Genomic DNA, 26,794 nt, shown 5'->3' with positions numbered 1-26,794 from the left:
TGTGTGTGTGTGTGTGTGTGTGTGTGTGTGTGTGTTGTGTGTGTGTGTGTGTGTGTGTGTATGTGTGTGTGTGTGAGAGAGAGAGAGGGGCCTAAGTAAATGATTTATTTCTTCATTCAATAAAATACTATCAGATGACTGGAAAAGACATTTCAGATTCTTCCAGCGCTTAACTCTATCTGAACCTTGACATTAAGTATAATTATAAATCATCTGACACAGCATTGAATGTGTAAATAGACTCTGGTGGACATGTGGAGAATGGTAGGTCTGGGCCTTGGGAAAGGGTCTGTAGGCAGGAACAGAGGGGCAGGCTGATCAAAATTCTGAAGCAGCTTTCGCTTTGCTTAATGTTCAGAAGTCTCTTCCTGTTGCGGACTGCATCCCACACCTGCCTGAGTGAAAGCTTTCAATGCCCCTGTGCTCGTCCTCCTAACGCTGCATCTTTTTCCTCACACAGACACTATGGTGTACTTTATCTATTTATCTAGAAACACTACAAAATATCCCCCCAAAAAAACTACAATATGATCACTTTCCATAAAATTCCTTTGGACTGATAGGAGCCCAACAATACATACCTGTCAACATTGGAATTTCAAAATAAGGGAAATGTTTTCCAGGAAACATGTCACTGCGACTGAAATCATTGCAGAAGCTGAAGACTACATTATTTTTGGCGCAAAGCATTGACATCTTTCACTCAACTTCGTCTGCCTCCGACACAGTTCTTGTCACACATGAAGTCATTGACAGTGTGTGTTTTTGTGCCCCTCGGCGTGCTTGTGCTTGGATGATTGTTCATGCTGGCGAACAACGACCTGTGCAAAGCTAAAATCTAAATGGCACACTTTACAAAAAGCACGAGTTTGCCCGACAAGTTTTAACTTGTTCGGCAGGTACAACTGAGTCTCCATCTATCTCCCTGTTCACTGTGACTCTCATCCATATGTTTTTGTCTCCTTCTGTGCTATTGTTCCTGTTTTCTTCTTCTGTGTGTTTACTGGTGGATAACGTTTTTCAGCTCATGTTAAACATAATACTGCCACCTACTCTACCGGAGGCCACTTTACCACCTTACACTTTTTTTAATTAGGCTTTTTTTTTTTTTGGTTAAAAATACGGGATAATTACGGGAAAATATTTAAACGGGAGAAAAACGGGATAGAAGTAAAAATACGGGATAATCCCGGGAAAAACGGGAGGGTTGACAGGTATGCAACAATATATAACAAACATCGAATGACCACATTCAATTAGAAACCCCAACCAGGAACCGACCTGAATAAAGCTAACCACATTTAAGAATATTCTTACCGGAAATTCTAAAAGTGGTATTTCAAAATAAAAGCATAAAAGCACGATTGCACCAAAAACACTGATAACCACGATCATGACAGACAAACAAATGTTATATTCGCCCAAGGCTGTGAGATGATGCTGCCTTGAATGAAGCAGCAGCCTCATCTCTCGAGAGATTCAGCAGCGGGCAACTTCAAAGCTGCTGTAGGATTGTTACTTTCCTGTGCTCTGGACTAATCTGTTCAGCATCTGTTTGCTCTGTCTTTCTGGTTCGAGCGCCATCATTTTGTTTCTGTTTTCCTCATTAATTAATACATGTGCTATAACAATGATAGTAATAATGCCTCAGTTTTGGTGCTTCAATTTAACTGAACATTTGGACTGTAGCTTTTAAAAAGCACGTTTACATCCAGGCACATTGTAAACATATCGAGATTTCCCTTTACAGATTGAAGAAAAACGTTATCGTCTATCATCACATAATGAAAGAAAGTTGTCTTAGGTTAGAGGGCTCACAAACAAAATAAAACATACACACACTCATATAAATAAAAAGGTGTGGGTTACTTCTGTTTTCCAAGTTCTATTAATGTGCATTATAGCACTATAGGCTAGGTCTCAATTATATTTCACATATTTTAGTGATTATATATTCTTATTATATAGATGAAGGTTTAGGATTATTACTTGTCTTTGATTCATTACCTTTCCTGCATTTTTGCAGACCTTCCTCTGCTGCTATTCAAAACAATAATTCACATTTACAGGACCCTCTTTTACAGTAAATGGCCCAAAATCACAAAGATCACCTGCAGTCCATATTTTGTGTTATGTGTCTGGTTATTGTAAATGCATTGATCTGATTCTCCAAGTTTAGGCCATTTATTACAAGGGGATAATAAAAGTTTCAATTTAACCTTCATCTACAGACTTGCAACGCTGAGTTGTATTTTGAAACTTTCCACCGGAAGTCTCGGTCTATATTATGACAGAAATCGGGAGTGCAGAGCACCAACAGCGAACCACTCAGCCTCGTTCAGTCCGACGCACCTCAGTCCACTGCAACAGGAGCGAAATTTCATTTAGAAAAGTGCTTAATAGAAACATCTACAGAGAAACAAAAGCGGACAGAAGCCTAACTGGACAAAGGGAAAAGTTGAGAGCTCATAAGTCCAGTCTTTCTTTCTTATTTATTTATTTCCATCCTCAGCGCCCTTGTTTTATTTTTTTCTCCACCTTTGGACACGGTGATGCGTGCTGGCCGTGCTCTCCGGACTGTACCTGAGGTGATGGGCCGGGCCGGGAGATGAGCAGCGGGCGGAGCGGGGGTGCCAGGGGCGCACGAGGAGGTCTGGACGCTTAGGTAGGAACTCGTTGTGTTGATGTTTGTTCTGTTCATCTTTACTCTTGTGTCTGTTCTCTCCAAGCTTTAGTGGAGCAGGGTGTCGGATACAACTTTCTGATGTATGTGAGGAGTTGTTCTTCTTTTTCTTCTCCCTGTGGTCCAAACAATAATAATAATAATAGTAATAATAATACATTAGATTTGTATAGCGCTTTTCTAAAAACTCAAAGACGCTTGACAAAGACAATGTTTTATTATTCTGGAGCAGAGTGCAGCCTCAACGTTTAGAGGCGTTTCAGGAGCTTTAGTGTGTGTGTGTGTGTGTGTGTGTGTGTGTGTGTATGTGTGTGTGTGTGTGTGTGTGTGTGTGTGTGTGTGTGTGTGTGTGTGTGTGTATGTGTGTGTGTGTGTGTGTATGTGTGTGTGTGTGTGTGTGTGTGTGTGTGTGTGTGTGTGTGTGTGTGTGCACGCACACAGTCGTCTTATCGCTAAAAGGGAATTAGAGAACTTAGATAAAAGAAAATCGTTAAATAAACTGTTTCCTCTTTCAACAAGCAACTGGTCTGTCCTATTTTAATTTGTATGAGCAGCAAGCCAAGTTATTTATTCGTTATCTGCTTGTCCTCTTCATGCCATGGTGATACATAACTCCTTACACATTATTCATTATAATTCATCCACCTGCCGTTGCATAATGTAAACTATGCACTGGTTATCTGTCTCTGAAACATGCTGATATATTGTTTTATTGTCTGTTTTAGTATTCTATTCTATTTTCTTCTTTTTTGGTTGGTTGCTTTCTGGCTACTGTGTTTGATAGATGTGATAAATGAACATGTTAAGACTTGATCATTTCACTTGTGGATATCCAGAACAGATAAGTAATTGTTTGAGACTTTGGATAAGGTGAAAGACAGAGCACAGAATATCTATCCATGGATATTGTATTGCGTTTTACAGATTATTCTTCTGATGGCCAATGAGAGGCATGTGATCACTTGAAATTTCATTATAAAAACTTTGGAGTCTGATAAATATCTCTTCTTTTTTTCTTCCCTTTCATCCATCATTCTCTTTCTCTCTAGGGCTTATGTTTACCTGCAGTCATGACTATGCAAATGCTTATTGATATTGGTTTTTCACTTTTGGTGGTTTGCGTTGTGTGATGTGAAGTGCTGCAGAAAGCTGGTTACATGATGGGTGAAAATATTCTATTTAGTTTGATTCCAATGTGATTGCTCAATGATTATTTCACGACACAACAGGTGGTTTTATTCATGTGAAACTGGAAGAAATATTTTGTAATCTCAACAAACTAGATTTCCTTTCATTAACCCTAAATGTCTTGTTATCACTGCGCAAAGACGCGCCAGACTGCGCTGGGTAATCATCTGGAATCAGAAGACATTAGGCAATCACTGCTGGTTATTTTGCTGCATACATTTGACATATGCACAGAAGAATTATTGTAGCTTAATGCAGCTGCAACCATGTAATATGCCTTTAGGGCTGAGAGTGGCCCTGTCGTCATCAGCTGGTTTACATTAGCCTATAGGGGCCCCAGAAATCAATGTTATGTTCCTATAAGGAACTCATTGTGTGCAGTTGCTGTAAAAAGGCAAATCGTATTACATCTAGATCTTTGATCACAGAGCTGCAACAGTTCATCAATTAATCAATTAGTTGTTTGGCGGAAAACTATTTTAATAATGAATTGTTTTTGTATTTTTTTTTAAACAAAAATATGTATAAAGTATTGATTGTTTCCAGCTTCACCAATGTGCTGATTTGCAGCTTGTAATATATTATAATTAACGGAACATTTTGTGAGTTTTGGACTGTCAAAACTTTGGCTTTTGAGAAGCAATTATTCAAAGAAACAATCAGCAGATTCATCATGAATGAAAATATTTACAGTCCTATGTAAAAACAAAAAATATTATTATACACATGCCCTTGGCGCTTTCTGTACTCTCAAGTGATGTATTCAGGGTATATATATTTGTTTATATATGTGCTGACGACACTCTGCACCTCACTGACAGGTTTTCTCCTTGGAGGAGTTGACCTGGACTTTCGTCCCGGGCCATTTGAAAATTGTTTTCTGCTTTAAAAGGGGATGAGGGAGGCTGATGTGATTGTCCATTAGTGCAGCCTGTCCCAAGAACAATGTATCATCCCGTCCTCCCTTCTAGATTGTGCTCCGGTACACCTGGTTTACAAAAACTGCCCCAATTCTTTTCTCCAGAGCACTTTCTCCTCCTTCTGTGCTTTCATTCGCTGTCCAAGAAGTAATATCCTAAGTTGTCCGGACCCCGGGCTCTGTGGTTTCCTCAGACATCCGACCGCTCTTTTGTAATGGTATGACGGCTGGAGATTTGATTTGCTTGGTCAGGATGGGTCAGCGAACACACAGGAAACATTTACAAAGGGCAGATATTGATTCACAGATATTTGTTCTTTAAACGTGAACGCAGACAAAAAAAGGTAATGTCTTCTTTCCATTAACTTCTTCCTCCTGACACTATTGTTGTAAAGCTTGCGGTTTCACTGGCTCAACGTTTATTTTCCTTCAGTAAACAGACAAAGAGTGTTGTTCTGAAACAAGACTGGGCAAGTCTCTTTCTGAAGGGCTGTGGATGGAGCCTGTGGGTTGTGTTGAAGAAAGTAATTACTTTGACCTCTGAAGTTTTAACACATTGGACTTGTTTTATGCTTCCTGCTCAATGAGACACAGTTTCAGAGAAGTGAAGTGAGGCTTTAATATACACACTATACATTATACCAGACTTACATTCCACTTAATAATGTCTACAGTACTTCTACACGTGATAGTAAGTGATGAAGTGTCACACCCTGATCCTAACTGTCTCTTCTTATATTGATTAAGACAAGCTTTCACCCAAAAATGTAAACCAACAAATAAAAAGTATTTGAAAAATGTTTGTTTGCTCAATAAGAAAACAAACAATAAAATGTAAATATAGATGAAAAAATGTGCATTTTCCCAAAAAAGTAAGCTAAGCTTAAAAAAAAGAAAAATCCCCCCGAGCCCTTATGATTTTAAAATGATCCAAAAACTCAAATCTTTCTGTCCTCCCTCTTGGGGATGACGAGCCCCGGCTACTGTTCCTTAACTTCTTCTTCTGTCCGCATGACACATACAGTACAACGCGTGTGCTAATGGCGTCAATGACGTGATGCTCGGCGATGCAGCTGGTGTGTGTTACACTGATTTGGTACTTGTTATTGTCCTGATTAAAGTTACAGTACAGGTATATTTTGTTACTGACGGCGTTGATTGCGATTATGTTGTAATTTCTTGGAGTTGGCGATTGAAGCAAAGGAGGAGTGTGTGACAGCTGCTTGGAGCCTGATAGACAGACCAGACAAGCACAACTTTAAACAATGTCCTTTTTCATATTGTAATGCAGTAGTATGAATATATTGCCATAAGGATTGGAAGTAGCCTCTCCATTTATAAGAGTCTACTGTAGCAACCATAGCAATCCATTAAATAGTTGCTGAAATGTATCAGTTTCTAAGTTCCTTTTCCACACTTTCAGTTAAGTTAAAGGTATAGAGAGTTTTTGAGCACTTGTTACGCTATGAAGAAGTGTTTTTACCTCAAATCAGAAGCAAACACCAGGACATCTTATCAAACCTTCTGGCCAAATCTACTGTGCTAAACAACATCACATGTTGTCTGCCTGAAACCAAAGCCACAGATAATTGCATGTGCAAAACAGAGATCATATAAAACAAATAGCTTATGGGATGGTTTGTGCTTCTTGCAGGAACTTCAAAGTGTTGGACCTTTGTTAAATCGCTCGGAGAGAGAAGGATGTTAGAAAGGTCTTACATAATTCATGTACTGTTTTTCTTTTGTAGACTCATCTATTTGATCTCTCTGTAATTTATTCATTAGGATGGGTTGAGGCACAGCGTGAGTGATCACACAACGAACCCAACTTTAGTCAAATTGTCAACACACACACACACACACACACACACACACACACACACACACACACACACACACACACACACACACACACACACACACACACACACACGTGCATGGACATATAGTAAATGTGCACACATACATTCAGATTTTCTGCAAAGATACCTTCCCTGATCATTCAAAGTGCTGGGTCTGGCCCCCACATCTTTAAACTTCCTCCCTGCCCACTTTTAATATTGTAAACATGTGTTGAGGGGTTTCCACCCTTTAACGGTGAGCTGGGAGGACACTCGGGGAGCTAGAATGATATTGGAGAGTTCTTACATTGTTTTACATTATTGCTCCCCTGTCTTAGAAATCGTTTTGTGTTCCTGTGTGGCAGTTGCGTTTGAAGTCAGTCGATCCACTAACTATAATTCCAACGCAAGAAGCCACATTATTCGTCTCTTTGTCTCGAGTGACAAAAACAAAGTAGTGTGACAGCGTAGCATGTGTATACTTTTTATGCGTGTTGAGAGAAGGTCTGCTCTATAAACACAATTGTTTATTTAATCAACATTGACCCAGACTGGTTTCTGACGCACACACACACACACACACACACACACACACACACACACACACACACATACACACACACACACACACACACACACACACACACACACACACACACACACACACACACACACACACTCAGAGCACATTAGAGGCAGATTGCCCCTGCTTGGTTAAACAGAGACATTTCATGTGTCAGCGAAAAACACATTAATTAATCTTGGTCCGATGCTGATGCCCTGTGACCAGTTAATCTAAGAAATTACCGCAGAGCAGCGCAACAGGGGACATCGCACCTTACAGATGTTTTAAATTGCTGAGCTTTCTGTACGGACAGAGAGTGGAAGGTGAGGCAAGTTTCAGTCTCGCACTCTTACATGAGTAAAATAGAAAGTTGTTGTCACAGTAGTCGACGACATGCAGTTAACACAAAGAATCACACATCTGATAAAAGGATAATGACCATGTTGTTATACTAACATGGTGATTACTCGTGTTCTGGCGTTATGAGGGAGAGGAGTGCAGGGGGAAATAGACCCAAAGCCACAATACATACTATCATTATACCATATATACTAATAATTTCATAGTTTTTGCAGTGGGTAGAAGACATGAATGTACTTTACCATTTTATACAGGAAATCATAAAAGACAGGAGCGGATCAAAACTCCATATTGCAAATTACAACATTGTTGTTCCTTAAACTCAACAAGGAGGAAGCAAAAGTTGTTCCATATGGAAGCAGCTCTTGAATATATAGTGCTTTTTTACGCTGAAAAAGTAGATCCTCGATGTGAGTGTGTTGTTGATAGACACTATCCTGTTTTTTAACGCTGTGTGTGCCGTTTTGTTGTTGTTGTTGATTGTATGTTTATAGTGTCTCGTCGGTTCTGAAATGAAAATAAAAATTGTTGATCACAAAAACGATGAAGACAATGCAAATACACAGGGAAACGGAGGACCTACTTACAGCTGGAAAAAAGGGACCATAATTCCCAAAATGAACATCACGCTGTATTGAAGACTAGAAACGAGGGATTGAGACCAAAAACTCATCAGGAAAATCGGGTAATTTTCTCATAGACTTCTATACAAACGGACTTCATTTTTTGCATTATGCATTATGCATTATTTGCATTATTTTTGCAACAAGTGAAGTCGCCCCCTGCTGGATGATAGAGAGAACCCCGGAGGTTGCCGCTTGTCTGAAACTCACTGTAAAGCTCCGTAAAGCTGATTGGAGCTGCCTTATCTTCTGTAGACTGTAAACTCACATTGTTTCCACATTTTCAGCTTGCGGTTCTGGCAAATAAAGTATAATTTAGAATATGGTTAGGGCTAAATTTGGTAAAGGTTAGGGCAAGATGGTGGTCATGGTTAACAAAAGAAAAGAATAAAAAGAAAGTTATTTGCAGATTAGCGACAGGACGGAGGGACGGAATTGTCTGATATGGACGTCTTTCTTTGGGACAGTGTGCCATTAAAACATTTGTATGCATGTAGCAGAGTGACGCGAGCAGTGTCACTATACCTGCCTGTTATCTGAACTCATTTAACGTATGGCAAAAAGCTTGTTAACTCGCAGCCATAAAGAGCACAATGGTAATTTGAAATGTGACAGTTTTAGAAATCTATACTGTGACGCTCTTGCGTGTGCCTGCAATGTGTGTGTTTGTTAATGACTACCTGGATGAATCTAATCTTCACGCTGCTCTGTGAGTTTCTCTGACTGACAGTGAAATTTAAAACCATGGATCAGTCCATCACTTTCATTACATACCTGCATCATGCCTCACTCCACCACTTCCTCGTTCTCTCTCTGATCAAATCAGTTATCCCACTCAGTTCTCCCACTAAAGCTAATAATACTTCCTTTGTACAGCCTGTCTGATAAGTGAGTCAGTTAAGCACACTCCCTTTGTTGTTCGGCTGTATGTCTCTTCCCCTCCCTTTGCCTTCCCTTTTATTCACCTTACCCCCTTCACACTGTAGAGTAGCCATCTCTGCATCTCTTCCCCCTCTATTCCTTCTGCGATGCTCGCTTTAAAAACGGCCTCAGTCTGACTCTCCTTGTATTTTCTCACTCTCTTTCTTGAAGCGTAAAATTTAACCTCTCCTGCCTCTTCCCATCAGTGGATCGTACAGTATGCATGTGTCTGTGTGTGCATAAGTGTGTCTGTGTGTGATCAGCTCATCCATTCTCCTCACCTGTACCCTTGACTTTCATTTGACCCCCACTTGGAAGCTTCACAGTGTCTGAATGCAGTGTTCAGGTATATTTCGACAAATTAGTATTCTGTCTACACCGAAAGACACATTATGTCTGATGAGCTTCATTAACCATACAAACTGTGTGAAGAGAGAAGAGAGTGATACAACCGAAGAAGAGAAGAGGAATAGGCTACAATGACAAGTGCTATAGACACGTAGCCACGATAAAAATAGGTTTGATTTAATTTGATACTCGCTATAAAGTTTCTCAAGTAACCAGATATGTTGAGTGATTGACACTTAATCTCGCCACTTTTTAAAAAATACTTAAAGGTGCAACGTGTAATGGCTGGCCACATGCTCCAAACAAGTAGGGGGCAGCATTTCACCTCCAGGTTTTACTTATTGCAGCGATGACACTGTTTAAGATTGTTCATTGTTCATTCAGTCCAGAAAATCTAAATATATTGTTATCCATTATTTTAAAAAGAAAACTACTAACTAACGGGATATAGAAAGAATATGCAATGAAACATGACAAACAAACGTGAAATCATTTGAATTAATAAATGTAGATTGACGTGACGTGACGTTATTAAGTGCCTTGAAGAGGAATTACGTTTCCTATGTTCAACAGGACTTTGGATCAACCAAACCCTTAACTGTACCGTACCCAACACCTTTCACTGCAAAGGTTTGAAAATATGTTGTTGTTGTTGTATCTCTGCTGAAGTGACAACTCTAACTTTATTCTAGGGCTGCACAATATGTAGTTTCAGCATTGGCATTGCAGGACTTCCAATGTCAGCAAATGAACTCGAACACGTCATGCACCTTTTTTTGTTGCTTGATACAAAAGGAAAACTTGCACGGTTTTTATTTTCCATCACTAATCCAGAGTTTCCCATTAATTACCCACAGTCTACTGTAGGTAGGCCCGCCACAGTTTCATAATGAACCGAAAAAATGCTTGCTTCCCCCTCTCTCCCTGTGGGGGAGGGGCAGGGCTCCCGGTGCAACTGTCAACCCAGGCGGACTGTCCTCACTGTGAGGGCTCTGCCACCATGTGGGCTCTGCCACGTGACCTGCCTTTAAACGTGGACCCCGTCGTCAACTGGGTTTTGTGGGTGTGACTTTTTTTGCAGTCACCAACATGTGTTCATAGAGCGCACAATCTTTTCTAGCCTCTAAATTTAACTCTCAAAATGCACCTGATGCATTTATTTTCAGAATGTAAAAAATGTGTAATCAGCTTTTTCCAATGACGTACAACCTCTCGTTCTTATTCGGCACAAGTTTATCTGCCAGTCTTACGTGACTTACGTACATTAGTTATAGCAGCAAATAGAAAAAAGATATGCTGGGAGCAAAGCAAAGTGAAGCTGGCGAGCGATGCGCTGCCTCTGAGCTGATCCATTATAGATCGTGTGCATGTGACGTCACGCTTATTTCCCAACCCGTAAGTCAGCCATGTTGGTTGTATACACAACCAAGACTGCAACCGTTCACGTGTGAGTTGCTGCAACGGTTCGTAATTTTCTTTGTATTTAAACGTCTAAGATTGAAAGAAAATGCCAATCGTGTGGGCAGTGTATAATTGTTGTAATAACGCTACTCGTGACCCAGAGAAACGGTTCTTTAGATTTCCTACAATCATCAAAACCAACGATCCACAAAAGAGGGATGAATTGCTGTCTACCGAACGCCGTCAGCTGGTTTAGCAACATAACTCGTGAGGATTTAACAGAAGAAAAAGCACAATTCACCCGTGTGTGTGGCTTCCACTTTATATCTGGTAAGAGCTCATGCTAAAGCTATGTTTTCAATGTTTACGTTAAACATTTGTGCTTATGATATACCCGAACACTGTAGGACCTTACTTCTCCATATCGCTGACTGGTAAATAAGGCACTTTCTTTACATGTGATGGCAGCCATTTGCTCATCTGTCATCTTTCACTGGTTTGGTAAGAAGACTACCAACCCAGCCAGAAACAAAGACATTATAAGCATCTAAGCTCTTGTATGCCTTCATTCGTGCGTTGGTTGCCCACGACGTTTGTAGCACAAGGTAGTTCACAATATCCGGATATTCAATCGGCGGTAATGAATCTAAATCCTCAATATAATCCGACGGCTTTAGCGTGTACGGGTCACGGAAACCAATTTGGACTTTTTCTCTGAATCTTGCCTTTGCAGAGGACTCCAGAGAGTCACAATACTTTGAAGAAGTCGGAGTTGTTGTTGTTCACTTTAGACGTTTAGACATTGTTGATTTGTTAGTCATCCAAAATGGCGTCACACGCATACGTCACACAGTTCTGTCACGTGTTTGCACACTACCTATACATGAAAGGCTAATAGATAGCGTGATCTACTGTATACAGCTGGGAGGGAAGACAGAGAAGGAGGAGGGAGGGAGCGGGGCAATATAGATGGGGTTTGTCTGTGATGTCTGTTTGTCAAACGAGACATTTTGACATCATCAATACAGCTCTGCTGTCGCTGCTGTTTCGCTTACGCAGATAAATCCCAACTGACAAACTTGCTACTCCACTGACTCATAAATTCCTTTACATAACTCAACTTTGCACACTTTGTCAAACCCGTGTGGGGGCATAAATGTGTTTTTAGCTAACTCTATCGACACGCACATGCCCATAATTTAAGATATGACAGAAATCACTGAGGATCAGGGACGTGCGGTCAAGGGAGGATCATCATGAAAAGTAAAAAAACTAAGAACAATAAAATAAATAAATAAATATGTATATTTGTCCACTGGTCTGTGCTATAACTGCATTTTCTGTATGATTCCAATAATTTCGATAATCTTTACAGTCAAAATCGCTAAATTGGCATATTCTCTGTTAGATACAGGAGAGATGCGAGCTGAGGCAGCGACGAGCTGAGCCTCCCCTCGGATTGCGCAATCCCTTGCAAACTAGGTTGAGCGCATGCATTTGGCGCGTGGCTGTTGCTATCTCTCTGTATGTCGCCAATATAATGTTTAGACACTTTTATTATGCGTCCTGACTTTCCATAGTCCAGTTAATGTATGTAATGTATGTGTGTAACATATTTAGTCTTGCTGATGTGACATAAAACCACAGTGAAAGACACCAGGTGAGGCAGACAGTACTGGCGCACTGAAGAGGGCGCACGTGAGCCCAATACATGTACCTCTCTGAGCTGCTATAAATGTAACGTTCTTTTTTGGCCAAATATGTACCTTACCTGTGTGTGTATAAAGAATGCTGATATGAGATGTGAAAAATAACCAGTAGTCAATGTTCATGCTACCAAGAAAATGGTGAATAAGCTACTCAGTTGGGTTCATATATTTGTAAATCTGACTCTGAAAGAGTGAGTGCCTCACCAGCCATGAACCTCACTCCACGTCACTGCTGAGGATACGTCCAGATCACACTGGCAGAGCGGCGATCTTGAGCTTCACTGAAGGAGGTCTTGTCTGGCTCACGTGTACGTCCATGCATTCTTTGCAGCGCGTGCATGTGTGTGTGTGTGCTGGGATGTGGAAGACTGTATTTATAATTAGACAGGTGAACATTTAGCCTCTAGGATATCACTTACCCCTCAATGTCTTTCACCGACCTCCAACTAATGTTTTAGTCATGCTGCTCGTCTGTCGTCATGACTCCTGTTGTTGGGGCAACCACTATCCGAGCTCTCTACGGGACAGCAGAAGTTTACTCTGCATATTTCGCATCCATCGTGTCAATGAGCTAATGCTGGTAGTGGCAAATAAATGGTGAATTAACAATTAAAGTTGACCAACTTTCTGCACTCAGCTGTTTTTAAGTACAACAGGGAACCAGAGATGATTTGACAAAATCATAATTTATTTTTATTTTTATTTAATTCGACATTGCCAACAATGATGAGACGTGCAAACTTATTTTATCATGAGAAACAGTCCTGCAGTCAGCATGTTGAAGTGTCCTTGGGCAACATACTGAACCCCAAAGTGCTCCCAATGGTGTGTGGGTGTGTGTGTGTGTGTGTGTGTGAATGGTTATCACTACTGACGCGCTGATGTGCACGCCTCTGAATCTGTATGAATGGGTGAATAACATGTGTTGTAAAGCGCTTTGACAGATGGTAAAAGCGCTATATAAATGCAGTCCATTTACCATTTACTTCAACACCCCAAATGGCTGGGGATGGGAATGTCCAATCCCTCATCTGATAACGTAAATTACATGCCAAGGCCTGGTCACAAATCAGAAGGTTAACCATGACACCAGAAATCTCTCATCTGGATTGTTTTGGTTTTATCATAACATTGGCTTTTATTGTAGAATATATAGTTTGATATTTGGTTTATGCAAAAGGAAACAAAATGGTTCTTTTACCAAGGAGAAAAGGGAACCAAGATTGTTATTACTTTTGGTAAAAAGTGGTATGCAACACATGAGACCATAAACAGTTTAATGTTCACGCTGACAGTTTTTTCTTCAGTAAGAAGAAACAGATCATCATAATATGAACCTCACATGAAACATTCATTCAGAAATTCAGAAAAGCCTTAATGTCAAAGATAAACATTATGTTCATTGGAATAGGTGTATATTGTGGATTTAGCATTTAGGAAACGTTTAAGATGTATCAGATATACCAGAGATATAATAATAATATAATAAGTGTGACGAATGGAAATCATGTGACATAATCACAGATGTCACTTTTTCCTCAAGTCTTTTTTCTCTATTCTTCTACTTTTACATTTGAAAAAATAAATCTATGTTTCCTATGAGATGTATTGCTATATATTTAAAAGGAAAAACAAGTATTTCATGTTCACCAACCATTATTTCTCATTCAAAATGTATTTCTTTTACTTGATTTTGTTTGATTAAATAATTGTCTGGTTCTACCTCTGTGAGCGAGACTGGCAGGATGTGAGTCTCGCGTGCTGATCAGGCGTAATCGCTGCCAGATAATTTCACCAATCTCTGTTCATTAATGCGGTAATCCTCTGATTGAAGAACATGTGGGTAATTTAATGCATTTAACATTTAATTTAATGCAGACTGCCATCAGAGCAGCGACACTGTGATTCATTCAGCAGTGAGTGTGACAGTAAGGAGGGGGGAGGCAGGGTGTGCAGGTCCTCTGGATACTACAGGACATTTATGAATGGTTTGTCAGTTAAGGACTGTGGAGCAATGAATATCTAACTGGGTGAACACATATAGCCCTCAAGGATTATTACAGTTAGTAGGTGATATGAGGGGGGATGGCCTGCCCCTTGTTAACCTGCCATTCCCCCTCCGCCCCCGAGCAGCAGAGAGAGTGCAGGGGCAGAGGGGTTGTTTAGATGAATATGTTAGTCTAGTCTGTCTTACTCAATCGTTTGTGCAAGTTAGAATCCAAGGCCCAGACCATGGCTCTGAATTAGTAGCCTAACCGTGTTGATATAAATCCATGGAGCTCTCCGTGGTGCTGTACTAGCAGAAATATTTGAAATTGCGATTTTTCCCGCTCTTCTGTCAGTTTCGTCTTGGATGTTTTGTCGTGTATATGGCAGTTTGCTAGTTACGGATGATCAAAAAGCACCGGGTCCGTCCCTCCTGTTAAAAAGTACCTACTGGAAAATGTCAGTGATCTCTCTGTAATTCCTGTTTAATTTTGGATTAGGTGGAAGTGCTCACGTCAATAACATGTGATACAAGGTATTCAGTAATGAGTGTAATAATAATAATCCAAATGACAAAATGATAGGGTAGATTAAAGGGCAACTCCCCCGGTTTTAGACGTCACAGTCTGTTTACAGGTCTGGGGGAGTACTACATGACACCTCAAGTGATGTCACTGGAGTCAGTGTTGGTCGGGTCAGAAGAATACAAGTTTGAAAATGAAAAACATCTGCGGGTGTGGAGTTAGAAATCTTACCAGACCTTCTTAGCCCGCTACGTTATCTGTCACTAGCATAACACACCCGAATCGCTGACTGAACTGTCGGTGGTCACGTTGCATTGTGGGTAATGAGCCGGGTTTTAACAAGGAAGAAGAATGTGTGGAATAAAAAAGATGATATCTTCGGTTCTGCTGCATCAGTTGCATTGCATCTTTGACTGGTTATTGCAGACCAAACACAAACTGAATCATCACTGAAATGCACCAGAGACGTCCATAGTTGTATATTGAATAGTTGTTGCTGTATATTTTCTTGTACAATTTATCACAGTCTTACAACTGTACTAATTATAGTCAATTGTTAGCTATAATGTAAGTTGTTCTAACAGTATCTGAGTTTGTTTATGAATCCTGATGGTTTCCAGGATTAGTATTACTGTGGCCAAACAAGAACAGGGAGTTGAAAAGAGGAAGAACTAATATTAGTTGGAGGAAGTGGATTATATTTAGTATCTGCTGTATTTGGGGAACAAGAGAAGAGAGAAATGGGGCATGGAGTGGAATACTTTGGGATACAGTATTTTAATACACCTTTAAGTGTCTGTTTGAATACCTAAAATGTATTTCTAATGTCCTTGCTACCAAAAGCTTGACTGCAGAATAAACTATCATCCCCACTGTAGCTGCTGCCTGTTTGGTTTTCATTGCACATCATTAAAGAAAAGACCTCACAGACCCTGGTTCATAGGGACAGCAGAACAGTGAGGATATTGATCCTGGAAAAACAACAAGTCATCTCATTACAAACCTTAATCCCAATTGAGGTTCATTGTGAATTACTCGTGTTGGTTTGCTCAGGCACTAAAGACAAATGTCTCCCAGATCATTGGAACGTGGCCTCAGCAGCACAGCTGACCACCATCATGACCATTAGTGTGTAGAGCGCCGGCCAAACACAGATCAATATGTCGTCGATCTTAAACACGGTGGATTAAGAAACTGATTAAAATCTCCAAGAGCCTCTTGCATTTTTGACCTCAAAGAGTCCCAGCGCCACCGTGCATTTACCTCTACAACCACCACAACGCAAACATGCAGACACACCGCAAAATGAGTAAGCAGCGACCAAACGATTAATCCACTACTAAAAGGTCAAAAGCAATCAAGCATTCAAGCACAATCAAATTATTCAAAGCGCTCCTTATTGATTCAATATCATATTAAATATGAAAATGACATTAATGAAATGTTTCAGAACTTCTCACTCAGCTAGATGACATCCGCAGTATCACTGAAGTGTACGTCAAAACAAAGTACCTTTAAGGGAATGTCTGAGATAACACAAAGCACATCCACATATCTCAGTCCAATTAAAAATGACACCATATTACAAGACAATTGACGCCACTAATGCTCCATATATCTGAGTAATACATATCACACCAATACATGTGCAGTACTAATAATAATTACTTTTCAAATCTTCAAAATCCTTAACCAACTCAGACTATTTAAAGCAAATGCTTACGGTGCTCTCGTTCTGCAAAAACAGTACTGAAGCGGAGGCGGCCCTCCCCACAGCGCAGACCACATGGTCAGCATTAAGCTGTGAGAATAAACAATCATCCTATTCCAAAAATAAGTCTGAATTAACATCATCTAGGCACAGCAAGCTATGAGGAAAAAAAAAAACGCTCTTCGTCTTCCTTTTCATGTTTAACATTCTTCTGCTGTGGAAGTGAATACCACAAAGCGTACAGGGATGTATTAAGCTAGAAGAGCTGGTTCCATGTGTGGAAAAGTGTAAAGAGGTTCTTGTTGCTTCAGGAAAGGCTGGTTTGATTAATAGATTTGTGAGTTTGAAGGCTTATCAGACGCCTGCACACTGCACCGTGGTTTATAACAATATAAAGAAGGATTTTACAACTTTTAAGTTATCACACTCACGCAGCGATCACAAGGTAAGCAGTATAAATACGGCACTGTTTATGTTACAAAGTCATTTATCAGGACTGTGCACTTATACATATTTGAGAAGAGCCTTGCCTTGACGTTGCGTTGTGTTGCAGCTGCTGTTTAACTCTTGTTGTTGTCTGTCTTAGTTTGGACGGCGAAACAGATTATCATTTGTAGTCTGTAGCAGAGAAAAATGTGATGCTGAGTTTTAGTCACACAGTCATGAGCGTGACTTTGACTCATCAAGGTACATCTGACACAAACACACACTTTGTGTCTCCTTTTTTTAGAACAAATATTTTTACATTAGTGGATGTTGTTTATTATTTTGTCTCCTTGTAGTGCCACCAGTGACATAACAATGTTTAATATTATGCATCCTTTTTGCATGCATATTTCTTGTTTTATAGTTCCATAATTGTATGACAGAGTAATCACTGAATGTCGTCCCGTCATATAGAAAGTCACTGATTTAGAACAGAGGTTAAACTGTTGATCAGAAACATGTCCGATGTCCTGATGTATGATTTTAACCGACGCTGGTAAAAGTCTTGCAGAAAACAGAAATCTGCTGGCTGAGGATCAGCCGCTCTTCACTTTGTGTGTGTGTGCACACTCATCAGCCTGTCTTATTATATCATATGTGTGTATCCACTCTCTCCTCCTTGCCATAATTGATTTTCCTTTATATTTTCTAGCTTGTTAATCTTGTGACAGAAAGAGCCTGAGGCTGGTTAGATAGATGGCCGAGGCGTCATGTTGGTATCTTAATGAAGCCGATCATCTCAGCTCTTCTGTTCTGACACTGTCGCTGCAACGTCTATTACGGTGGGCCAACTCTCCAGTCTGATTATTTATGTTACTCACTCCTTCACTTTCCTCTCTCCTTTTGCTTTGAAGCAGAAAGACAGCGAGGGACAGTGCTGTCAATCAAACCTGCCAGATCTGATTTTGCATCTGTAACTCTTTTTTCCCTCTTATATCTTTTTTCTTTCTTTCACTCTCTCTCTCACACACACTTCTGTGATTGTTAGGTGTTACAAAGTCCTGCTTTTTTCCTTTACTTCAGGTGTTTGAGGCAGGTCACACACGCGTGCAGACACACACTAAGCCTGTTGAGTGTAAATATTTGCGTGTAGCAGCAGGTTCGACACAGCTGCTGACTCTCTGCAGAGCAGGCTCGGCTCCATTAATAATGGACAGTGGGCTGAAGCTTGGACAGTAGCGAGCGAGCCGCAGAAAGGGATTATGGAAGGAACGGGAGGATTGAAACTCAGGTTACATTGACTGTGACTTTGTAAGGACGGCGATCATGTTGGTGTACACACAGCAACACTGATGCAGAGGCACGAAAGAGACCATTGGTAGTTCACTAAACCCTGCCCCCCAAGTTAACGTTGCTTTATTCTAGCATTGCACATATGCCGTTTGATAACGGTGGCAGATTTACCGCTCAGAACTCAGGGGTCTTTTTGTTTAAACAATGGGTCTTTGATAGGGAAATTAAAGATTTTGAATCCTCTTTTAATGGACACACACATGTACACAGCACACAGTGAAATGTAGACTCTGCATTTAACCCATCCTGGTATTACGAGCTGTGGGCAGATATTATACTATCAGTGCCCGGGGAGCAGTTTGGGGCTCCGGTGCCTTACTCAAGGACACAGATGTGGACAAAAACAGGAAATTCATTTCTGACGACTGTCGGGGGCAGAAGTAATCGACTCTAGCTAACTATTTAGTGTTAACTCTGTCAGTTGGTTGAACACTGTCTTCGTCTGTCTCATTTTGAAATAAGTACTCTGTAAAAGAGTTGTAAAGATACACTTGTTTGCTGCATACCTTACATCGTGGTAAAAGACTCGGGCTAAGGCAACTGAAGCGCTGTCGAGTCCAGTGGGCAGATTGGGCCACATAGAAATGCTCGTCAGTCTTAAACCGGCGAAGTTGGCGACGGGGTCTGTGTTGTGGGAGTGTTGGATAATGTAGCAGTGACGTCCACATCGCATTCAGACTCCTCTGTTCCTCAATATAGTGAAAGAGTAACTGAACATTTACTTATGTAAAAAGTCCTGTTACCGATGTTAGGACCAGATGGCTCACGTTGACCACGTGAGCCATCTGCACAAAATTCCGACTCATTTGTGACGCCTCACAGAGGAGATCACGCCGCACACTTGCCAGCCTAAAACTCGTTTTTTCTCTTCTAAACAGAGTTTCTGAAAATCTCCACCTGGGAAGGAGTTTCACATATGGTCTGTTCCAGTGACCTTTTCAACCTGGACCCTTATTTCCCATATTTTTGTGTCTAACTGACTATTAGGGAATTGTTTTTGAAATTGGTCCAGTATTGAGCGACAGCGCTTAAGCTAGCGTCCGCTAAACACGCTGCAATGAAAAATACTATCGGAGCAACTGTGCACCGCCAATGTCCAGAGAAAAAATGTTTGTTTCTGCCACTGACCGGCTCACATTGTTATTATAAGTGTCTGACAACATTATGGAAACAGAAATTAAACATTTTTCTTTACCTTTTTACATTTACGTTTCACTTTATCTGCCCTTTTCCTGGAGCAAGACTTGGAAAGAAATACCAAAGTTACCCTTTAACTAATGATTAAGCTGCTTGACAAACTGTCAATCCTTTTTGTATTTCTTAGATGATATATATATTTTTAGAACCTTTTCCAGCAGATTATTCAAAGGTCAGTGGGCCTAGGACAACTGCTCCAGTGTTCCCCCGGTGTCTGAAGTCCTACATCACACCACATAACTGACGTTACAGTTACTGTTTGCCACGTATAATGCGCCTGGTTGTCCCTTTGGCTTTTTTATTTAATGAAGAGCTGTACAGCGATGATCTCCTTCAGATGACAAAAAGCATATGGCCCTTTTTCCCTCATTTGCCTGTCATCCTGCTCTCCACTCAGTCCCCTCTCAGCATTTATCTGTGCTAAGAAACTATACGCTTGAGAAGTTGGGTTTTGTAAGTGTGTGTGTGTGTGTGTGTGTGTGTGTGTGTGTGTGTGTGTGTGTGTGTGTGTGTGTGTGTGTGTGTGTGTGTGTGTGTGTGTGCAGAGTCCTTCATTTATGTGCTGCATGCATGGTTACATTTCTATCTACAGAACATGTCTAGAGGGTCTTGTAGGAAATTATGTGAGTGCACAGTAGTGTGCATGTGCAGCCTCGGTCTGCGGGCTTGTGCATTACTGATGTTGATTAAGAAAATGAAATACTACATGAACAAATATGAACAGATGAACCATACGACTCTCTTTGGTGACATCCCATCATCAAACACCTCATGTTAGCAGCTCAGAGAGCATTGCCAGATTCGGCCAGTGGGTGAAAAGATGCCGGTTTAAAATTCTAATTAAGTTTCCACTTTTAGAAGTAAGACCCCTCAGAACCCAGCCAAAGGCAAGAGATCAGATATAACAGTTGGTAATATACGAAATAACAGTTGGTAGTCAAGTGCAAGAAATGGAAATGAGATCACTTATGGTGGAAACTGGGCCACATTAACTTAAGACGTATTCTGTGTTCCAACCCTGGTTACATACATTCGTATTCATCATAAAGTTTTTGCTAAACTTTCCTCATCCAATTTAACAAATGCAAATGTAACAAACATATTAGAACCTCAATTTGTTTTAATGGTTTGGTCTTCCTCCCTCTTGAGGACATAAGGCACCAATGGGTGCTCTAAAGGCGAGACACTACAGACACTTTGGACTAGTGGAAAGACAACATTCAATATACCTATTTAGGTGTTTAATTTAATAACGTTGTCTATATGCAGATTTCTGTTCTATTAATGTTTGCAAATTAAAAGATATTTAAAAAGACACGTTGCATTTGCATATTCAAACTTAACATTTCAGAAAACTTGTAATACAAATCTTCTTTTGCTTGATTTTAAGTAATTAACTGGAGAAGTTTCATGATATCGATGAGTCAAATGTTTACCCTATTCACTTTATAGTGTCTGCCCTAAAGCTGTTGGATTTGATGCTACACAGTAGAGTATATATACTGTATATATATAGACCAGGATATACAGGATCCTTTTGGCCTGTGTGTGTCATTACACAGCAGTGGTGTGTGTGTCATCTGGACCACAGGTACAGGCTAATTGCATGCCACATGACGCACAACTGAATGTCCTGCAAAGCTGCTTTCCAGGCTCACTGTCAGTAATTCAGCCTTGTGAATGGTTTTGTAACAGACCTTATTCAGAGTAAAAATAAATACTTATGTGTCCACAATTTCTTTAAATTCTGAAAAAGAATTATTGACACCCCTTTAGTAAAAATGAGCAAAACAAGATGCCAAAAATGTCTATAGGATTTAAGTCCGGGGACTGTGATGGCCGTGGCACAACCTTTATCCTGTAGTCAGTAAACCATTGTTGTGTAGATTTTGAGGTGTGCTTTGGATCATTGTCCTGCTGGAAGGTCCAACCACGGCCCATTTTAAGCTTCCGGGCCGAGACTGTTAGGTTTTCATTTAATATCTGCTGGTATTTGATAGAATCCATGATACCATGTATCCTAACAAGTTCTGGGCCTTTGGAAGAAAAACAGCTCCACAACATCAAAGATCCACCACCATACTTCACAGTGGGTATGAGGTGCTTTTCTGTATGGCTATCTTTCTGTCTACGCCCAAACCCACCTTTGACGTTTGTTGCCAAAAAGCTCTATTTTGTTCACATCTGACTATATAACCCTGTCCCATTCAAAGTCCCAGTAACGTTTGGCAAACTGTAGGCGCTTTAGTTTGTTGTTAATTGACAGCAATGACTTTTTTCTGGGAACCCTCCCAAACAACTTGTGGTGATGTCGGTGGCGTCTGATGGTCGTTTTGGAGACTTTCTGACCCCAAGACTCAACTGACCTCAGCAATTCTCCATCTGTGATCCTTGGAGATTATTTTGCCAGTGGAACCATCCTCCTCACGGTGTGTGGCATCATTGTACACACACGTCCTCTTCCAGGCTGATTCTTAACATCTCCTGTTGCTCTAAAATTCTTAATTATTGCCCTGATAGAGGAAATGGGCATTTTCAACTGTTTCAAGATTTTCTTATATCCTTTTCCTAATTTGTGCAGCTCAACAACTTTTCGTCGCAGATCTTCACTGTGTTCTTGGATCTTTCCCATAGTGAAGAATGACAAAGAGAATTTTGGCCTGTGTCACCTCATATTAATACCCCAGTGAAACAGGAAGTCATGGTTGACCACTTAAGAGTTCCCAAAAAAACAGGTGAATCTAAAAATGTAAGAGATGACTGGAAATATACTTCAGTTAGATTTTAATCATAGGATTTTCTAGGGGTGCCAATATGTTTTGGAGAAAAATATTTATTTAAAGTCAACACTTTTTTGTGAATATTTTGAGTGAAAGGCAAAGACAATAAACAGCAAATATTTTTTTTATACAGCCTGGTTTGCTCATTTACTAAAAGGGGTGCCGATCATTCTAGAGGGCACTGTACAATAGGTGCAAACAATAATGAGAATACAACTCTGAACAGCAAGAGTCTTGCAAGTACATTAGCTTCAAATATGTGCAATCGTTTGAAGTGCAGAACAATAGCTCCAAATAACCCAAAGCAATGTAATTGCAGTCGAAACAGGTCGGCCGATGTAGAGCGCGCTGAAGGAGCTGGGGTTTATGGTTCAACCATGGCCTGGATGTAGCAAGGGGCTGAAATACATTTAGACTTTAATTAAGGGCCCTTCACATCCATGCTCCAGACAAACAGGTGTTTTCACTGATTTCACTGATTAGATCTCTTCTCGTGCTGTGTGGACTCGAGGTGATCACATTAGACTCCTGTCCAACAAAACCGATTAAACATGAAATGTTTCGATGCGGGTACTGACTAAATATTGAGGAGAGCAATCATAGACTGTAAACAGACTGTGTGCAGTTTGTATTGCTCTGTACAAAACAAGGTGATAACGCTGCACTGAAATAATTACTTCCCCATTCACAGTATTAAAGTTTAATATGACCATACAGTTACACCTTATTGACCATCAGCTGACATTTAGATATGTCGTAGCAGGATAAGCACAGGTGTAACTAATAACATGAATTAGGGCAGCAGTCCACTCAGTTGTATTGAACATCATTAATGTTATTTATTACAGCTGTGCTTTTCCTACTGTTAGTCCAAATATCTGCTGTGAAACATCACAGGTGAGGCTAATAATCTTAACAATGGCTGCTTCAGTTTCAGGGTCCTGGTATTGTGCATGCTGGCTCACTGTCACGACTTACTGGGACACTTGAACACAACAGCGCCATCATTAATGTTATTAGTAACACCTGTGCTTTTCTTGTAATGACAATTAAACAGGTCTGCTGTGATAAAAAAGGTATATGTCTACAGCACAGCTCCTCCCAGCTCAGCTTTAATCAGTCAGGATGATTGAAAACACCTGTGTGGGTGTGCAGGGTCATTAAATGAATTAAGATTGGATTGCTTTCTAGCCTGGGGAGGCCTGAAACTACATCGAGCAGAGTGCTATGCACCTACAAATCTGAGAAGGCAGGTGATTTGTCTTCACTGGTATCTTCGATTGCATCCAAGATTAAAGGAAGCCCTTTTCTTTTGCATTAAGTTTCATTTTCATTAAAGATTTTACCTTAAAAAGCAGATTTAAGCTTATTAAAGTTACATTGCGTACATTTGAAAATATTAAATTACCACTCTGTGGAAATCTTTGCTTAAGTGATTAGAAAATACATGACTCGCTCTTGGACAGAGTCCACTTGAACTTATTGGACAAGTTAAACATTTTTTGCCTTTGAATGCCAGAGCCTAGGTTTTTCTTTTGCATATCTTGACCTCTGCGCTGCCAAACACCCTTGATTTTAGAGACTTTCAGCAATTTATGAAAGAACATTGGAGGCATGTGTTGACCGTTTGGGAAAATGTTAAAATATTTTACAACAACAATGATTGTTCCACACGTTTCTTGAGTCCTGTGGTCATTTTACATGGAATCATTTTTGCACATAAAGATCATTTACAGGAGACTCAGTTAGCCTTTAAATTAGTGGCTGGCTTGAATTCAACAGGACACGTAGTTGAGTTTTTGATGTAGTCTTACCCCTTTGAGCTTCTCTGAAGACAACACAATAAATGTAATTATCTGTAATATCATTTATAGGGAGTAATACTGCAGCCGAACGCGCTCAGTTGAGTTATGAGCCAGGCCCTCGCTTTGTGTCTCTCTCTCACCCAGAGAGAAAGTTAGACCTCTTGTATATCTCAAGCAGTGGTTTTCAAACCTTTTGTGGCCTAGGCACACCAAAGACCGAGCCAAGGCACACCTGTATCTGGGCAAAATACCCTCTATACACAAAGTATCACTGTTATCTCTGTGAGAATGTTTTTTTATTTACTAATGCCAAACAACATTTGACAGACAACTATATTATTTAATTAATCATTTATTAACAAAATAATTTAAGAATCCGTTTAATTAATTAATTGTAAAATTAGGTGACATTAAAGCAGCAACGCACCCATTTAACTAGAAATGTCACAACATAAAAAATTAGATAATGGAGATAACTAGAGAGAGAGTGGGGCATCCCTGCTGAGCAATATGTATCTTTACTGACCAAAGTATTACAGAGAAGCACTGCAACTAATTTGTGTACAAAAAGTGCATTTATATTGACATACAACAGTATGCAATGAGTGGAAAATAAAACGTTTTCAACTAAAAAAAGTTGCATTGAGAATGAAAATGAACTGGAATGCAAAAAGAGAATACAGACAAATCATCAACGCAGTTTAGAAAATGTTTGGTTGTGAATTGAAGGCTAAATTTAGATCAACCATCAATGCAGTTAGCAATAGGTGAATGTGAATTGTTGTAAATTGAACATTTAGACCTAACTTGCATTTAAATAAGCATTCAAATAATTGATGGTGAGAAGCTCAGCCATCCGTGAGAGACCTGGAGTAGAGCCAATAATAATAATAATAATAATAATAATAATAATAATAATAATAAATTGTATTTATAAAGCGCCTTTCACAGCTAAAAGCAATCTCAAGGTGCTAAAATGCAGGACAACAACAAAAACAACAACAACAGACATAAGATTTTACGGAAAGGCTTTTTTGAAGAGAAAGGTTTTTAGGCCCTTCTTGAAGGAGTCGGTGGCCTTTGGAGCCCTCAGGTGTTCTGGGAGGGAATTCCACAGGTGAGGAGCGGCTGAGCAGAAGGCCCGATCGCCCATGGTGCGGAGCTTGGTCCTGGGGGGGTGGAGCAAAGTTTTTTTAGAGGAGCGGAGGTTGTGTGTGGAGGTTTGTTGAGGGAGGAGTTCCTTGAGGTACGGAGGAGCATTTCCATGTATGCACTGATGGGTGAGTAGGGAGATTTTGTCTTCGATCCTGAATGAGACAGGAAGTCAGTGGAGGGAGTGGAGAATGGGTGTGATGTGGTTATATTTTCGCCCAGGATGCCACCTGGGTGCCTCCCTAGGGAGGTGTTCCAGGCACGTCCAGCTGGGAAGAGACCCTGGGGAAGACCCAGGACTCGGTGGAGAGATTGTATCTCCTCACTGGCCTGGGAACGCCTCGGGATCCCCCAGTCGGAGCTGGCGGATGTGGCCCGGAGAAGGGAAGATTGGGGTTCCTTATTGGAGCTGCTTCCCCCACGACCCGACCCCGGATAAGCGGTAGACGATGGATGGATGGATGGATTCAAATAATTGCTATTGTAAATATGCTTGCTTATAAACCCCCGAATCTTGTCTGTGGATGAGAAAATGTTTTCATTCCTACCCTGAAGGTTGATGTTCAACTCGTTGAGATGCCCAAATATGTCTGCAAGGTACGCTAGCTTAGCGCACCATCGCTCATCCGTGAGCTTGTCCTTATGTGGGACATCGTGTTTTCTTGAAAAATTCCAAAAGCTCTTCTCGGAGCTCATAAAGACGGGACAGGACTTCCCCCCGTGACAGCCAACGCACCTCTGTGTGGAGGTTAAGGCTTTGGTGGCCAGCTCCCATCTTAGCGCACATTTGCGAAAAGAGCCGCAACTTTAGGGGCCTTGATTTGATGTAATTCACCATTTTCACTGCCTGATCCAGAACCTCAGCTAAATCAGGGGGCATGTTTTTGCCTCTTGATGCAAAATGCAGTGGGTTGTCACGATGTTTGGGTTTTGTGCTTTCACCTTGGCAATAAATCCTCCCCGTCATGCATGCCGCACCATCTGTGCACAGACTGATGCACATATTCAGGCCAGACTTTTCTCTTTTTAATAGTTATCAGTTATTCTGATTATTTCTTCTCAGTATGGCTTTCCATTTCTTTGCAGAAAATAAAGTTTTCTTTGATAGAGTCACCGTCAACATATCTAATGTTTGCCAAAAGTTGGGCAGCGGCACTTATGTCAGTGGATTCGTCTATTTGTAGAGAAAACTTGCCGCTCACCTGAAGTTTTTCTGTTAAGTGTTGCTAGATGTCATCTGACATGTTGTCAATTCTTCTTTTGATTGTATTGTCTGATGAAGGCACTTTTGATAGCGCATCT

The 26,794-nt window shown here is 40.5% G+C and overlaps 1 protein-coding gene across 1 annotated transcript in view; it reads left to right on the top strand.

Moving 5' to 3' along the window:
• The first annotated feature begins 2,572 nt into the window (after positions 1-2,572).
• gcgrb (glucagon receptor b) overlaps positions 2,573-26,794 on the top strand; it is a 56,120-nt gene continuing 31,898 nt past the window's right edge. Inside the window, exon 1 of the mRNA XM_029433927.1 lies at positions 2,573-2,665. The gene's annotated coding sequence lies outside the window, so the exon portion shown is untranslated. The remainder of the gene's footprint in view (positions 2,666-26,794) is intronic.

This window comes from Cottoperca gobio, chromosome 1 (assembly GCF_900634415.1).
Source record: "Cottoperca gobio chromosome 1, fCotGob3.1, whole genome shotgun sequence".
NCBI classification, from domain to species: Eukaryota; Metazoa; Chordata; class Actinopteri; order Perciformes; family Bovichtidae; genus Cottoperca; species Cottoperca gobio.
The sequence above is the reverse complement of the archived record's forward strand: the minus strand, read 5'-3'. Positions and strand labels throughout refer to the sequence as shown.